At 46.4% G+C, this 16274-nt stretch overlaps 1 pseudogene across 1 annotated transcript; it reads right to left on the bottom strand.

Moving 5' to 3' along the window:
* Positions 1-9026: 9026 nt before the first annotated feature.
* Positions 9027-13695, bottom strand: LOC308416733 (large ribosomal subunit protein uL22-like; annotated as a pseudogene). The gene is made up of 2 exons: positions 13649-13695; positions 9027-9596 (listed from the first exon to the last, which is right to left on the bottom strand). The product of its transcript is annotated as a large ribosomal subunit protein uL22-like (transcript).
* Positions 13696-16274: the final 2579 nt, after the last annotated feature.

The raw sequence follows: 16274 nt of genomic DNA, 5'->3' as shown, positions 1-16274 counted from the left end.
CTCCCCCCAAAATAAAACAAAAACAACAACAACAAAAAAAACCCAATAACGACAGACAGAAGAAAACAAGTAACAACAGAGAGAGAGAGAGAGAGAGGAAGGAAGAAAGGAAAGTGTGCTTCCACAGCAGTGAGGTACCACTGATTACTGCTCAGGGTGGATTGTAGGTTGCCTCTTCCAAAGGGAAGGAAATGGCAGCTGGAGAAAGGTTGCTCAGGGAAGCTTGTATTCTCAGAGTCGTTACTATGACCTCCAGCTTGTTTACACGCAGCTCTGGGAGGTACAGCCCCTGGCCCAGCTAGAAACTACATCTGGTTACTCCAGACAGTATCCAATGTGCATCCAATGCACAGCAGAAGGATGGGGGGCTGAGGGAGGGGTAGAAGTATGGGGCTGGGAGGTAGCAACCAGCTTAGGCTGGTATGGGGACAACACTTGCTGCTGAGGTAGTTCCTGTAAACAGCTTAGGAAGTGCCAAGCATAGTGCTCAAGAAAAGCTAATTATCATTATTTTGGCACAGGGCCTGCTCCTGATTACATGTTCAATTTCTGCCCCCAGCTGTACAGTAAGAGTCACTTCTGGGGCTGGCAAGATAGCTTAGTGGCTAAAGGCACTTGCTGCCAAGGGCTACCAGCAGTTAGGCCCCTGGGACCCACCTAGTAGAAGTCTTGCAAATTGTCCTTTGACCTCTGCATCCTCACTGTGGCTGGCACCCACCCACCTACCCCCAACCCCCGCCACCTCAACACACACACACACACACACACACACACACACACACACACACACACACACACACAGAGAGAGAGAGAGAGAGAGAGAGAGAGAGAGAGAGAGAGAGAGAGAGAGAGAGAGAGAGGCATGTTGAAAGAAAACAAAAATCACCTGTGGGCAGAGCTGATGGCACCTTATCTTCAAGATGCTACAGACCACAGACCTCAGATTGGGGTGGGGAGGTCTTTCTGAGTGTCACCATGAGAGCCACCCGTTTGCTACGTGGTACCCCTCATTGAGTCTGACTAGGGCAGGTGTATGAGGTGAGGGCAGACACTGATTTCCAACTACCCAGTCTCTTACTGGCTACGTAGATGTGTAAGGCACAGGTGGAGTTCTGGAAGTTTGTGGCTAGGCATGGTTCAGAGTTGTTTACAAATGATAAGACACTGGAGACATCCCCTGGGTGTCCCCAGGTTCCAAGTCCCTTTAGCACATTCGGAGAGTAGCTTCCCAAGTTCACAAACTGTCAAGATGGCGCTGGCTGTCAAGTCAAAATTCTGACACCAAGGCCTCTGGCTCATCACTTAGCTGCATTGTGCCTCAGTTTCCCCAGTTGCGATGTGGAGGCAACACTCGCCCCACCTCTCTCATAGGGCTGTGGTGAACTTTAAATAAGATAATTTCTGTGAACAGTTTAGGGGAGTGCCAAGTACAGTGCTCAATAAAAATTAATTATTATTATTTGGCACAGGGCCTGTTCCCGATTAGATGTTCAATTAACTTCTCTCTCCTTCCCAGCCCTGGGGACTTACCAGCTGGGAGGCTGCTAGGCCTGGATGGTGAGCACTCCATTAGTCAGAGGCCTGAGTGGAGACTCCAAACCTGAATGTCTCTTCCCTCCCTCCAGGGCAGCAACGTCCAAAGTCCTCACACAATTGGCTTGGTCCCAGCTCTGCCTACCTTGACAACCTGCCTCCTTTCTGCCCAGCTGTCCTGTTGTGTCTGTGACAATTGCAGATGGGAGGGGCACCTGCCCTGCCTCCCTCCCTCCCTTCCTGGGATCCTGCTCTTCTCATATCCAACGTCTGTTCTGCTCTGTTTTTGATGGAATCACAGCAGAGACCACCTCAGCTCTGTCACACAGAAGATGCCCAGGGCAGTGACCCCTCTGATCCCCCCTCAGTTCTTTCTTCTCCTTCACATGTTTCCACTGTCCTTCTGTCCTTCTAGTACAAGAGACACCAGGTTGGGTCTGTGCAGCAAATGGATTACGACGCTGCATATGGCTGTTCCCTTCAAGCCCATGGCTTCTTCTGGTTCTCACTGGATGGTGATAAAGCCAGAGGATGAAATGAGGGTGAGGAACCAGGCAGGCCAACCACTCTGCTCTCAGCCCCAAAGGAAGGATGGTTGGGATTGAAGGGCTCTTGGGCCCCTTCCTCAGCCAGGCAGCTGAGCCATGGCCTGGCAGGAAGTTCCCAGAGGGTGGGTATATATAGGATGGGTAGCCACAGTTGGAGCAGCAGGACCCTCCCAGTTGCTTTGGGATGAACCTTGGGGCCCTCCACTGGCACAGGTAGTTTTTAGGTCCCCCAAACCTGTTTCCCATCTTTGATGACCCCTGCTCTTCCCAGCTGCACAGGCTGAGGCAGCGTTTCCACTGCTGGCTGCTGGGTCCTGCTGTCATACAAAGGGCTTTCTCTCTGTCATGGACATCAGCAGCCAGCAAATCCTCGCTGACCTTCAAAGTTTTCTACCACCCTCGTCCGACCCCAGACAAGCATGCTCCTGCTCTGGCTCTTCAGCGACACAGTGCTCTGGCCAGGCCTCATTGTCCAAACTTGTCGTTCAGTTCCTGTGTTGAATTCCCTTCCACTTCAGAAACTCTGCCTTGACCAAATGACCCTACCTTTCCCCTTCCCCCACCTCACCTCAGAGAAGAGCAGGCTTCCCAGCGACATTATCAAAACACAGCTTAATAAGCTGCAATAAGACCAGGCACAAGCCAGCACATCAACGCTGGACAGGGCAAACCAGCGGGAAGAAAAGGGTCCCGGAGTTAGGCAAAACAATCCAGATAGGCCTCCACTCCCATATTTAGGAGTTCCACAGAAACACCAAACTACTCAGCCATAACACATATGCATATAGGCTCCCTGATCTCTCCTTATCCCAATCTCAAAGTCACCTTCTTAGGATGTCTTTTCTGTCCTGACACCTCCTTTTTATCCTTCGGAGACCTTTTCTCCACAGTCCTGCTCCACAAGGCCAATAAGTATTAACCTCTTTGTGTTCCCATCAACCCCTGCCTCAGACGTCAGAAGCACCCTGTTTTAAGGGCTCCCAGGGTAGCAATGGCCATGTGTCTATCCCACAGAGTCAAGCTAAGAGCACTGACCCAGAATCTAGGCTATGGATGAAAACAGGGATCCAGAAAGAAAGAGAGAACAGGGGTCAGACAGCAGAAAGAATTCTACCTCTCACAATTAGGAGCCTGAGAACGTGGTCAAACCTGCCCAGGGCAGCAGTTAGCGTTCCAATTAATTAGCGAACTCTGTCAAAGTACTTTGAACATGAAACACGCTATATAAACATTAAGTATTATTATTAAAAAGTAAGCAGTTCCCTAATATGCCAGGCTGGAGAGCCCCAGGCTGGTCTGAATAAATGAATGAACACAGAAAATGAAGCAATTATAAGGCGATATTTTGGGATTTTTAAAAAGGCCGAGGGCCCCAAATGGCAGTATCTTGGGGGGGGACTTGGTGGGGGCCTCTGTTTCCTTTCTCCTCAGGTACTTCAGACAGAAGCCTAGCTCCTAGTCACAAGGTACATGTAGATAGTCAGACAGCAGGCAGACTGTGAGGTAGGGGTTCTGATGTAGCAGTCACCGTCTAGAGAAAGCTCCCAGGCTGGCAGACCGCTTGGAGTCTTAGTGCCTGCGTGTGGCTGTGCTCTGGGCTGGGGTTCACCACATGAAATGAAAGGCACTCGGAGTTCTGGGCTTTACATTGCTCTGCCCCGCCACCCCCACCCCTGCTCCCAAGCAGCACTGAGAAAGGTAGTGAGGAAGAGGCACTGTGGAGGGAGCCAGGCTTCGACTCTGCCTCATCTTTAGAGTGGGGTGAGCCCAAATGTTCCCACCAGGGGACCCGAATGTGCCCCTCAAAGAACCAAGGCTAAGAAATGTGAAGGAGACTCAGAAGCATGTGGGAAGAATATGGACAAGTTTCTGGGGGTGTCTGGTCCCTCGAACCCCAATACTGATGCCATGTTTCTGGTTTCTTTCCTTGTGTCCTAGAGTTTGATTGTATGGTTGGAAGGCAAGATTCAAAGCTCAGGCCACACTTAGGTTGTAGCCTGTGCCAAGCGGGAGGAGAAATATGTGGTTCCCATAGAGATCATTGTAACAGACAAGGGCCTGAGAGGCTTCAAAAGGCCCTTCACAGCATCTTGCCCAGGGCTCCACCTGAACATGGGGACATCCTTGAAGAACCTGGCCACATAGAGTTAAGAAAAGACAGGTAGGGCTGAGAACCAACGTGAAGTCCCGATTCCCTGTCCCTACTTGGCCACGGCAGACAAGACACAGTTTCCTGGATTGGGACCCTGGAGTCCCAGGCACACTGGACTGATCTACTTGAGACTTGGGACTGTAGCCCATTAACTCTGTGAAATGAACACTTTGGATCAGGGGCTGTTATGGTTCTTATAGTCCCTGACCTCACATGCAGTCAGACAGGCAGGTCCAGAATCCTGGCCTGTCATCTAGCTTCCTTCCTGGCCACTATCATTTATTTACTGTTTCTAGCATTTGGGGGGCTAGGTGCTGGGGGGACTAGGTGCTGAGTCCCCACTGATGTAGAAGGGAAGACATTGCTCCTGAGGAATGTTTCCCTGGAAACCCACTGGGTGGGTTCATCAGGGCCCCCTGACTCCTCAGGCAGCATTAACATGTCCTAAAATCCATAGTTCAGCTCACACAACCTCGACCTTTATACCTATGACTGCTTGTTTGTTTATACAGCCCAGAATGGCCTCTGTGCTGAATAGTTTTATATGAACTTGACATAAAAGTCATCTGAAAGGAAGAAACCTTATGGAGAAAAATGCTTTCAGAAGATTCAACCGTAAGGGACTTTCTTACTTAGTGATTGATGGGGAGGGCCCAGCCCATTGTGGGTGGTGTCATCCCTAGGCCGGTGGTCCTGGGTTCTATAAGAAAGCAGGCTGAGCCAGCCATGGGAAGTAAGACTGTGTAAAAGAAATAAAAGCACTGGACTGACTTAATGCAACAACATGAGAAAGTTATATGCTATTAACAACTCAGATTTATCTGAGGAATGCAAGAAATTCAGTTAATACATATCAATAGGCAAAAGGGGAAAAAGGCATCCAGTAAAAACATCTCATTAGAAACAAACAAAAAAAATTCATAGAACTTAATAGATATTCTTGATAAAAATTCTTACAGAATTTGTGATAGAAACTTCTTCAACCTAAAAGTGTTCACTGAACACCAATAGCTAATGTAGTTTCCTCACAAGGAACATCCAGCCACGCTCAGTAGTTTCCTTCAGCATTTCACCCATCTAAGCATTAACCAGGAGTGGCTCTGTGCAGTTTCCGAAATCATAATTTAAGTGTCTTCAAGGTGACTTGGCCGTAGACATCCATGTGGCGTTGTAATGGGGGTTACTGCCTGTGAAAGCCAGCGAAAAGAAAAAAGGAAGGAAGGAAGGAAGGGAGGGAGGAAGGGAGGGAGGGAGGGAGGGAGGGAGGGAGGAAGGCCCAGAAGCAGAACTGCTTTTCTTTGACACAATATGATCTCATATGTAAAAAGGCCTTAAACACACCCACATGCATGTTCATTCTTAGAAGCTTAAACAGCTTACAGGGTCACAGGGATAAGTCGGTGTTACTTTTTTGAATCAATGAGTAAGACAACTATGAAAAAAAGAAAGCAATCTTACTTCTGGCAGTTGGTGTATTCAGGAATCCATTTAACAGGTGTCCAAGTCTGGCCACCACGGACTATAGTCACTCTTGAGAGAAGCTAGAGGTGATCAAATGGGAAACAGTCCTTGCTCACGAGCTGACAGCCAGTGTGATCACTGACTGGCAGAGTTGCTCCCCTTGCAGTGGACTGCACACTCAACTCACATTCAACTCGATCCTTATCCGTGTCCCAGAGGGCACTCCCCTCCCCACTCCCTTCCACCAGAAATTGACAAGTTAACTCTAAAGTGTATGTGGAAAATTCCTATAACCAATCCAATTTGAAAACGAAGAAGAAAACCCAGGACTCATGCTTTCTAATTTCATTTTCCCCTTTTAGTGTGTGTGTGTGCGTGTGTAATTGTGGGCACTCACACTCCAGCAAGCATGTGGAGATCAGAGGTCAATTCTCTAGAGACAGTTCTCTCCTGGGAATTTAACTTAGGCAGTCAAGGCTAGCCTGGCCATTACAGCAGGTCCCAGGCCAGGCAGGAATAACGAACAGGATCCTGGCTCAAAAAACACAGCACAAAACACAACAAGCAACAACAAAATCTGTGTGGGCTGAGATTAAGGGTTCTTAGACACAGAACAAACCAACGCTAAGGAATTTGAATTCCGCCAGAATAAAAATCTCCGTTGTGCCTCAGGAGACGAGGTGAGAGAGACGAGAAGACAAGACAGAAACAGGTAGACAGTGTCAGCAAATGCTCAAAATACACTAAGAGCCTTACGATTTAACAGCAGAAGGCAGACAACCGATTTTAACACGATAACCCTCCTTCGTTCAGTCAGCAGAACTCGAGACTCTTAAAATAGGCAAAATATTTGAACATAAATTCACAGACAAGTGGCTTCACATGCATAATAGATTTTCCAACACCATTAGTCATGGGATAAATGCAAATTAAACCCATGCTGCGGTGACTGTGACACTCCACACTAGCAAGGGTGGCAGCGATTTTAAAGATTTGCAATTCTCTAAACGTCTATTGGAGCTCCAAAGACTTAACCTTTAAGTGTGGCACATGGGTTTGCGAGTACCTTCCGTTAAACGACTGTACTGGGTTTCAGAAGCAGCCACTGAACAGTGGCTTAGTTGCTAGAGCACTTGCTTATCATGCACAGAACCCTGGGTTTGAGCACAGGAACCATATAAAACCGGGTATGTGGGCATTCAGCCCTGGGGAGGTGGAGCCTGGAGGATCAGAAGTCCAAGGCCACCCTCTGCTGTAGAGAGAGCTTGGGATCAGTCTGATCCTGCTTCAAGAGTCAAGGTCTTGCAAAAAGTTGAAAAGCAATCAAGAAAAACTCTCAACATCACTTCCAGGCTGCAACACATGTGTACTCACATACATACATGAAAGCATGCACACACACCACACACACAGATAACAGAAAAAAAAAATCATACTTCCTAACTATAAACACATGGATTCAAGAACTAGAGGCAATTATACAGAAGAGTGTCCCTGGGGGACTAGAGGCCAACCTGGTCTACCTAGTGAGATCTACAGGGATCAAGGTGTCTCTGATCCTCCTACTGGTCTCTACTTCAAAACAAGCCTTAGAAACTAGAATCCTTTTCTCTAAAGATGAGTCATAGAAGTCAGAACCTTCTCCACAAAAAACAGCCATAAATCCAGAAATATGGCTCTTCCCTTCTCTTGCCTTTCTGTGCCACAGTTGGCTCTGGAGACATTCTTCAGTCTACTTTATCTCCTTCGTTTTACAAGAGGACCTGCCGTAAAATCCAGACATAAGGAATGCTACAGAGAAGCCTGGAAGAATCTAAAGCTAACCATCAGCCTTGCAGGATCTCCTTGTCAGTCTATAACCTTAGGTCCCATTTCTGTTTAGCTGCGTGTGAGAAAATGGACAGTTTTCTTGAGCTCTTTGGGCTGTTGTTCTGAAGCCTGCTATGAGTTGCAAAACTTTGATGAAGTAAATCCATTATGTATTTAACTCTTTCAGGGTGTAAAGCCGTCATCTCTGTGATAGACAGTGGGTCACATGGTCCTGAGTCTCTGTGCCTGGTGGAAATGTGAAATGCCATGGCCACTTTGTAACAAATAGTCTGTCAGCCTATTTAAAGGTTAAACATGGTGGTGTGGTATTGTGGTGCTCCTATCGCTGTGAAAAATGCCTTGACAGAAAGCATCCCAAGGTAGAACTCTAGGGAAGTCAGGGCAGGAACCTAAAGGAAGACATCCACTGTTGAGAATGGACACATGGATCCTTTCGTTCGTCTAGCTTTCTTCTCTTATATAGTTCAGGACCTCATTATCCAGGAGTGGAACTACTCACAACTGGCTGAGTTTCCCTATATCAATGAGTAATAACGACAGCCCACCCACAAATGTATGCACGCACGCATGCGTACACACACTCCCACAGACCATCTTGAACTGGAAGAATCCTCCTTAAGGCTCTCCTAGCTGACAGTTAAAACTTACCAGCACAGGTTAGAATACATCCATAATCCTAGAAGGAGGACTCAAGAGTTTCAGGTTATATTCAACTATATAGTGTGTTTGAGGACAGCCTGGGCTACAATGAGGCCCTGCCCCAGGACAGAGAAACAAAAAGCAAAGAAAGAAAGAAAGAGAGAGAGAGAGAGAGAGAGAAATAAAGGAAGAAAACAAGACAAAACAAAACAAAGCAAAAAAACAATCATTTTATTATACAATCTAGAAATTTCCCCTGGGAGCCAATTCAGTGATAAAGCGGCAGCCACAGGCAAAGTTGTAGACACTTGTTTTCCCTTTGGTTCTTCCAGACATGATTTCTCTGTGTAGCCCTGGCTCTCCTAAACCTCATTCTGTAGACCTGGCTGGCCTGGAACTTGGATCCACTCATCTCTGCCTCCAGGCAGCATTGCTTCCAACAGCCCTCACACAGAACAAAATCCAACTGGTTAGAGCCAACAAATGGACAAGATGTTTCTTCAGCAGTGCTAAAGAGCAAACTACTGGAGTGTGCTACATTTTACTTTCTATGACTATGCAACAAATACCCGGAGAAAAGGATGAATGGGAAGTTGTTCAGCACCTTGTAAAGTCTCTCAGCACCAACTCCAGATGTCCCAGATGGTGGAAAGAGAGAACTGACTCCCAACAGTTGTCCTCTTACCTCCGCTTGCTAACCACAGCAAGTGTGTGCGCGCGCACACAGAGATAAACAAGAAACAAAATATAATACTTTTTTATTTTTTAAGAAAGGGGAAAGGACAGGAGAGAGATGGTATGGTCATTAACAGCACTTATTATTACATTTCTTTTACGTTGCCTGCATTTATTTTATGCTGAGTTTAATCCCGTGCCATGAGTTTTTGTTTTCTCAGTTTCTTCTGGGATATCTTTTTCTTCTGTGCAACCTCCTCTTCTGGCTTTGGAACGATCTGTTCCTTCTCAGTGAGGATCATCTCAATGTGGCAGGGGAGCTCATGTGTGGGTTAATTCGGCCATGAGCTCTGTAGGTTCATCGGCGCATCTTAGGTGCCTTGTTCACCTGGATGTGTTCAATGACCAGAGAATCTACATCTAAACCCTTAAGTTCAGCATTACTCTCTGCATTCTTAAGCATGTGCAGCAAAAACTCAGCACTCTTTTTTGGCCACTGTCCCTGTGTTCAGCCCCACTGTTTGGCCTGGGCCCACCTACCTCCATTATGCTGCTGGAATGACACACATTACTTCTTTAAAGTGACATCCTTCAGATATGTGGTGGCTTTGCGGATATGCATACCCTTGATGGCCTGGGCAGTTTCCTGGATGTTCTTAAAGTGAACACGAAGGTTTGAACCTCTGGACATACATGATTTTGTGGGGTTTTCTGGGTCAAGAGAGTAGGGAACTATCTTCACAGGCCACCTCCGGCCGCTTATAGGAAGAGACAGCACTTACTACTCTTGAAAAGGACCCAGGTTTGGTTGCGGCTCCTACATGGTGCCTCACCATCCATAACTTTACTTTTAGGGGATCCCATGCCTTCTTCTGACCTCCTTAGGAGGTCATGCAGGAGATATACTCATACCTGTAAAATAATATAATCTGGAAAAAGTTTGAAATGAGAAAGGTCTACTTGGCTCACCTGGTTAGAGGCTCCAGTTCACAACGACTGATTCCATGTTGGAGCCCTATGTCACATCAGACCACGTGAGTGCCTGCGCTACACTGGATGAGTTGAAGTCACTGAGGCACTCAGGAAATCATCCAGACACAAAAGACAATGTCATGTACTTGAGGTTGCTGTGAACTGCCTAGAAGGTAAACCCACTAGGTCAGCAGCATCCTGAGGCTGGGAATACGACACGGGATGATGGACTGGAGTGAGCATGAGGAGGTGACAGGGGTGCTTTAGAATTGGACAGTGGCGATGCCTGCACAGAGCTGTGGAGTTTCCCAGATCACTAAAATAACCACTTAAGACAGGTGGATTTCACATCATGGGAATTTTACTTCAATACTATTTTAAACCTACACAGTGTGTGTGTGTGTGTGTGTGTGTGTGTGTGTGTGTGTGTGTGTGTGAAGAAAGCATGTCAAAATGAAAACCTCTGTTCAGGTTGGGCAATGGGGTCACTAATGGTATCTTTTTTTCTTGCGTTCTTTTCTATAGTTTCTTCACGATCTGCCATTCTTAACTATGGTCACAGTTTGGGTCTCAAGTGTCCCCAGTGGCCTGCAGGCTACAAACTTAGTCCTTAGCTCTCGGTATCAGGAGACAAGGACAACTTTAAGAGTGGGTGGGGCCCAGTGGAGGATTTAGATCCAGGGATATAGGCTCAAAGACTGAGGGGCCCCAGTCTGACTGTGTATTCTTGTCCATCTCTCAGCTTCTGCCATGAGGACCTCAAAGCTCTGAAGCAGTCAAGGCCAAAAGGATCTTTTTCCCTTTATAAACTAATTACTTCAGATATTTTATCATAGCAATGGAAAGCAGCAATACAGATAATCAGAAAAGCAGTAGTGTGTGTATGCATATGTGGGTGTTCATGTATGTGAGTGTGTGATGCATGTGTGTGCATGTATGTACATGTGTATGAATGCATTCGGGTGTATGCATATGTGTGTATGTGTTTGTGTAGCAGGATGCAGGTGAGGCACGACTTGTTTGTTTGTTTGCTTTGGTTGAGAGGTTGTAATAGCCAAGTTTCCAACAGGATGTGTCTCCAACAGGAAAAACGCAGCTCATCACCTCCTCCACTGGCCTCCCGGGCCTTGGAGGCGGAAGAGTAACAGACATCTGTCCCCAAAAATATCTCTTGCACTGCAAAATTACTGCGTCACCGGCAGAGATGGGGACAGCTGGTAAACTTATAAACAGTGAGAGGAACCTTAGAAGCAAAGAAGAGGCCTTGACTCCCGTTTTAAAAATATTTTTTAAACAAATAGTGTAAACCGGGCATGATAGTACATGCCTCTAACCTCAGCTTTAGGGAATCTGAGGCAGGAGGATTACAAGTTCGGGTACATAGGTAGACTCTGTCCTAATATTACATTGATTATAGCTATTAAAGAAATAATTAGGCTGTGAAGTGACTTTTTTAGATTGATTGATTGATTGATTTATTATATATAAGTACATTGTAGCTGTCTTCAGACTCACCATCAGAGCCACCATGTGGTTGCTAAGATCTGAACTCAGGACCTCGGGAAGAACAGTCAGTGCTCTTAACCACTGAGCCATCTCTCCAGCCCCACAGTGTCATTTGTTAAGACATGGTGTTGGGGCTTTTACTCCATTCTGTTCTGCAGGCCCAGGGTCCACTGCAGAGTCCTCTGGTGGGTCAGGGAGTTGCTGAGGTACATGAGAATATAGGTGGACACACGCACAAATGTGACAGACTTAGAAGGATCCTGATTAAACCAACCTAATCAGATTCCCATCACAGGTAGGCCTAGGTGACCAGACATCTTCTGTACATATGATCAAGAATGAGGACCCCATCGAGGATGCTTGGAGGTCAAGGTTAAGGAGTGTTAGCCAGCAACTCATCAAAGCTCTTTACTAATTCTGAGTTTTTACAAAGAAATACAATAGTTGGGCCCAGGAAAAGGCTTAGACCTTGGCTAAAGTTTGGCCCAGTGAAGAATCTTTGTCATAATAGGTCATCAAGGAGCCAGTGTCAGGGACAGCTCAATAAATTTTCATAAAACCCAGCTCACAGGCTGGGGGATGGTGGGGCACGCCTTTAATCCCAGCACTCAGAAGGCAGAGACAAGCAATATCTCTGTGAGTTGGAGGCCAGCCTGGTCTACAGAGTGAGAACAACAGGGCTATACAGAGAAACTCTGTCTTGAAAACTCAAACACACACACACACACACACACACACACACACACACACACACACCCCTCAAACAAGAAACAAACAAACATCGAAACAGTTCGTAAGTCAGAACCAGAACATTCTAGCTGCTCCCTTGGCTCTCCCTGTGTCTCCAGCATTCATCCCCCCTCCCTGCTTCTGTCTAGCACTTGCTTGAACTTGGCCACCTGAAGGTATGCACTGGGGACTGGAGAAATGGCTCAGCAGTTAAGAGTACTTGCTGCTCTTGCAGATGGCCTGGGTTTGGTTCCCAGCACCCACACTGCTGCTCACAACCACCTGCAACTCCAGTTCCAAGGAGACGTGACCTGAACTGGCTGCTACTATGTCCTCAGGGTTCAGATCCTGAGAGCACAGGTAATCTGCCTGGGATGTGGAAGTCTGGGACCTGGAAAGCTCAGGGGGATTCATAGTAGGTGTTCTCGGTCCCCCACACAGCAGAAAGGACACAGAATAGAGAGAGGCCCACTCATGCTGAGCAGATGCAAGTAGGGGCCTCCATTCCTTCCTGTACCCCGAAGAGTCAATGCCAGGCCTGAGGGCTATCATCTGAGTTAGGAGCAACTGCAACGGACCAAGCAAGAATCTTCTATCCACTGATGACAGCCCTCAAAGTTGCTACAAAACTAGCAAGGAAGGAAATGGGAGACAACTGGCCCAAAGGAGTCAGAGAGAACTGGAGTCTCTAAAATGCCCAGTGAGTTTCCACCACATACCACAAACCAGAGAAAAGGATTGTGGGAGATCTGTCTTCTAGAACTGTCCACAGGGTCTCAAAAAGTTAATTGAATTAAGAGCAGCAGGTAGATTCAAGCCTTGCTTACCACTGAATTTTTTTTTTAAAGGATCAGGTCTCCTCCAAAACTGATGTTTGGTTCCGCTCTTAACCTTCTGGTCACAGTCTGATAAGGAGCCACCCGGTTTGGCAGTGGGGGTGGGCTCCAGCATGGCTCTCTAGGGACTCATTCTTCTCTGGAACAAGTGCACTATTATAAAGGCAGCCAAAAGTCTGAAAGGAGGCCTCCCAGGCAAGTTGCAAGAAGGTGGAACCCCCCAGCGGCTTTGCCTGGGGGATCTGGCCGCCATCTTTTCCTCCTGACTCTGAGATTCTGCTCAACATGGAGAACCTTTGTGGCCTCTATTCTCAATCAAAGGGATGAAAATGCATTGAGTTGTCACAAGGACCCATCAGGAAGAGCCCAGATCTCTTTGGAACGGCAAGAGGCCCTACCGATGTTGCTGATGTTGCTGCGGCAGAGCCCACCTTCCACAATAGCCCAAAGACAAGAGTGTGGGGCTTCCCTTCAGCCCAGCCCTCTTTGGAAATTTACATCCCTAGCGAAGCTCCATTGTGAAACACTAAGACTCGAAGTGAAAGAGAGGAAGACAAAGGGCAGACTCTGAATCAACCGGCAGGTGTCTGCCCTTCAGAGGCTCCACCGGAGGGTGGGCCCGTGACTCACCGTAGATCTTTTTACTTTTCCTAGTGACCAATCTGATTTTTCCATTACACGGCAGTGATTCACCAAGTGCTGTCGTGGTTATGTAACTGGGGCTGTTTTGATCTGTTGGGGTGTCTCTATCTCTATTTCTATGTCACCTCCGTGATGCTTCGGAGATGCTTGCGTTTTCCATAACTTGGTCCATGGTAACAAACAGTTGTTGAAATAGCTTCCCCTTGAGAACAAAACAACTTGCTCTCTCCATCTCCAGGAAGTGAGCATCTGGGTGGTAGACGAAGGCCCAGCTAAGACCAGGAGACCCCGTACTAGGTTGACTGCAGACACCATTTGTGCCCCCCATCTTTTCTGACCTCAGTTCTTTCATCTTCAGTGAAATGGACCACGTGAAACCTAAGCATTGGCATGTAAATAATTTATAATGTTGTTGACATCCCTCGAAGAGTCTAGGCAAGAGTTCCAGAGATGGGAAATTTGATGTTTTCCATCAAACTCAAAGGTGAACATGGAGACTAAATTTCCAGACAGACAAAGATAATGTAGAGGGGAGGGAGAAACAGCAGATTTCTGCTAGACTTCTTACAAATAATCTCATCTAGCTCAGGGGATGATGGGAATGAAGTTCCCATTATTTCTTCCATTCTTTTGGTGCTATAAATGACAAACTGAAGGCTCAAAATGCATTGGTGCAGGCTGGAGAGTTGGCTCTATTGTTAAGAGCACTGACTGCTCTTCCAGAGGTCCTGAGTTCAATTCCCAGCCACCACATGGTGGCTCACAACCATCTATAATGGTACCGGATGCCCTCTTCTGGTATCTGAAGACAGTGACAGTGTGCTCACATAAATAAAATAAATAAATTAATTTTTAAAAGTGCCTCCAATGTCATTCTGACCTTCATAGTTACTGGCTTGGCCAGACCAGGAGCGCTCTTCACAGCTGGGTGTTGCACACACTCTTGCTTGGCTCACCCCCTACAGGAGATCATGCCCTGGGTTGGTCAAGTTCTATTAGGTCCTTGGATCATGAAGGCTCAACAAGCCTTTTTATTCCTAGTCTGTGGCATTTACTGGGTTCTTACATTGACATCAGCATCTCCCATCTGTTCTGAAAAATTCTCACAGTCATGGTCTTTTCACAGCACATGTGCTGTGTTCCCTCTTGCTGCTTTTTTCAGGGTGTCAGTTAGGTGTGTTTAGACTATTTACTCTCTTCTCTCTCTCTAATTCTCTGATGTGCTTTCTTTTGGACTTCCTACACTGTTGTTTGCTTAATTTCCTCTGGCCTATCTTCCGGTTCACTAATTTTCCCTTTGTCTGTATCTAATCAGCTATTAAATTGATCTATTAAATTCAGTGTTCAGCAATTACATTTATATTTATTTTTCTATGAAATCTCAGGTGGGTGTAAAGGACACATCTGTGATTCCAGCAGTCAAGAGGCTGAGGAAGATCTTGAGTCTGAGGGTAGCCTGGACTCACAGTGAGATAATATTCAAACAAAACAAAAACAGCTTTATTTTTTATTAATTTTTAAAAATCAGTTTTTAAAAAAATTTTCTGTTACCTGTATACACTTTAAAGTTTGTGTTCTGTAGTGCAGGCTTTTAATCATAGCACTCAGGGGGCAGAGGCAGGTAGATCTCTGAGTTTGAGGCCAGCCTGGTCAACAGATCGAGTTCTAGAACAGCTTGGGCTACACAGAAAAACCTCGTCTGAACCAAACCAAACCAAAAAAAAGAAAAAAAAAAAAAGAAAAAAAATGAAAAGAGAAAGATAGAAAAAGGTTGTGCTCTGTATTTTACATAAAAATTTTAACTTTGGTTATTTCTGATTTTATTGTGTGAAATAACTTGGGCTTAGCCTGTTTCTGCTGACACCCTTTCCACCTCTTTTCCATGTGTGCGTACTTACGTTATGGCTGAGCTGTACTCCCACTGTGAAATGGGGTCTGACACCGCCCTAGGGTCTCCTTATGTGAGCTTGATTGTTGACATGTGCAGGACACTCAGGTAAAGTGAGCTGAGACGCCAGTCTGCACGGGGGACAGTGCTGTGACAGTATTCCTGCAACGATTTTTTCCTTCTCATTTCTTGGGGACAAAAAAGACTGGGAAGATTTGCATCTGGCTCCCACTAATCCTGGCTCTGTAACCTAGCAGTAATGGCCAGAAGGCCTTCTAGCCAATGATCTTCTAGTCAATAGCTCCCGGGTTAATTTTCCTCATCTGAGCATGAGATGAATCTAATGCCAGTGCACAAAACCTTAGATGCTGTCAGGAGGCAAAGTTCCTTGAAATGAAACACACGGCACCCTGTTAAATAATCAGACACAGCTGATGCTCACTCAGATTAAATACCTCAGAACCAGAAAAGCTTCAAGCCAACGCTTAAGAGTATTCAGGGGGTGGGGTGGGGGTTGGAAACACACAATGAAATGGTTAGATATACCCCTCTGAGTAGTAAAGCAAGAAAGTAGAAAAGGCTGGAGCCGGCACAATCCCTGTGAACTGAAGGTGGAAAGTATCAACTTCGGAAAGTTGTCCTCTGACCTCCACAAGTGCACACACATACACAGATATAACAATGATTAAAATATAATGAAACATAGTAAGAAAACAGAGGTAAAAGACAGGAATGTTGGGCTATATGCTCAGCACGTCCTTGGGAAGAAGCAAGGGTTTGGGGATCTTTCTTGTTTGTTTGTTTGTTGGGGTAGGGGGATGTCTCATGTAGTCTAGGCTGGCCTTGACTCCTGATTCTCCTGC

The sequence above is a fragment of the Micromys minutus genome (genome assembly GCF_963924665.1).
Source record: "Micromys minutus genome assembly, chromosome: 1".
NCBI classification, from domain to species: Eukaryota; Metazoa; Chordata; class Mammalia; order Rodentia; family Muridae; genus Micromys; species Micromys minutus.
Note: the sequence above shows the minus strand (reverse complement) of the source record. Positions and strands in the feature narration are given on the sequence as shown.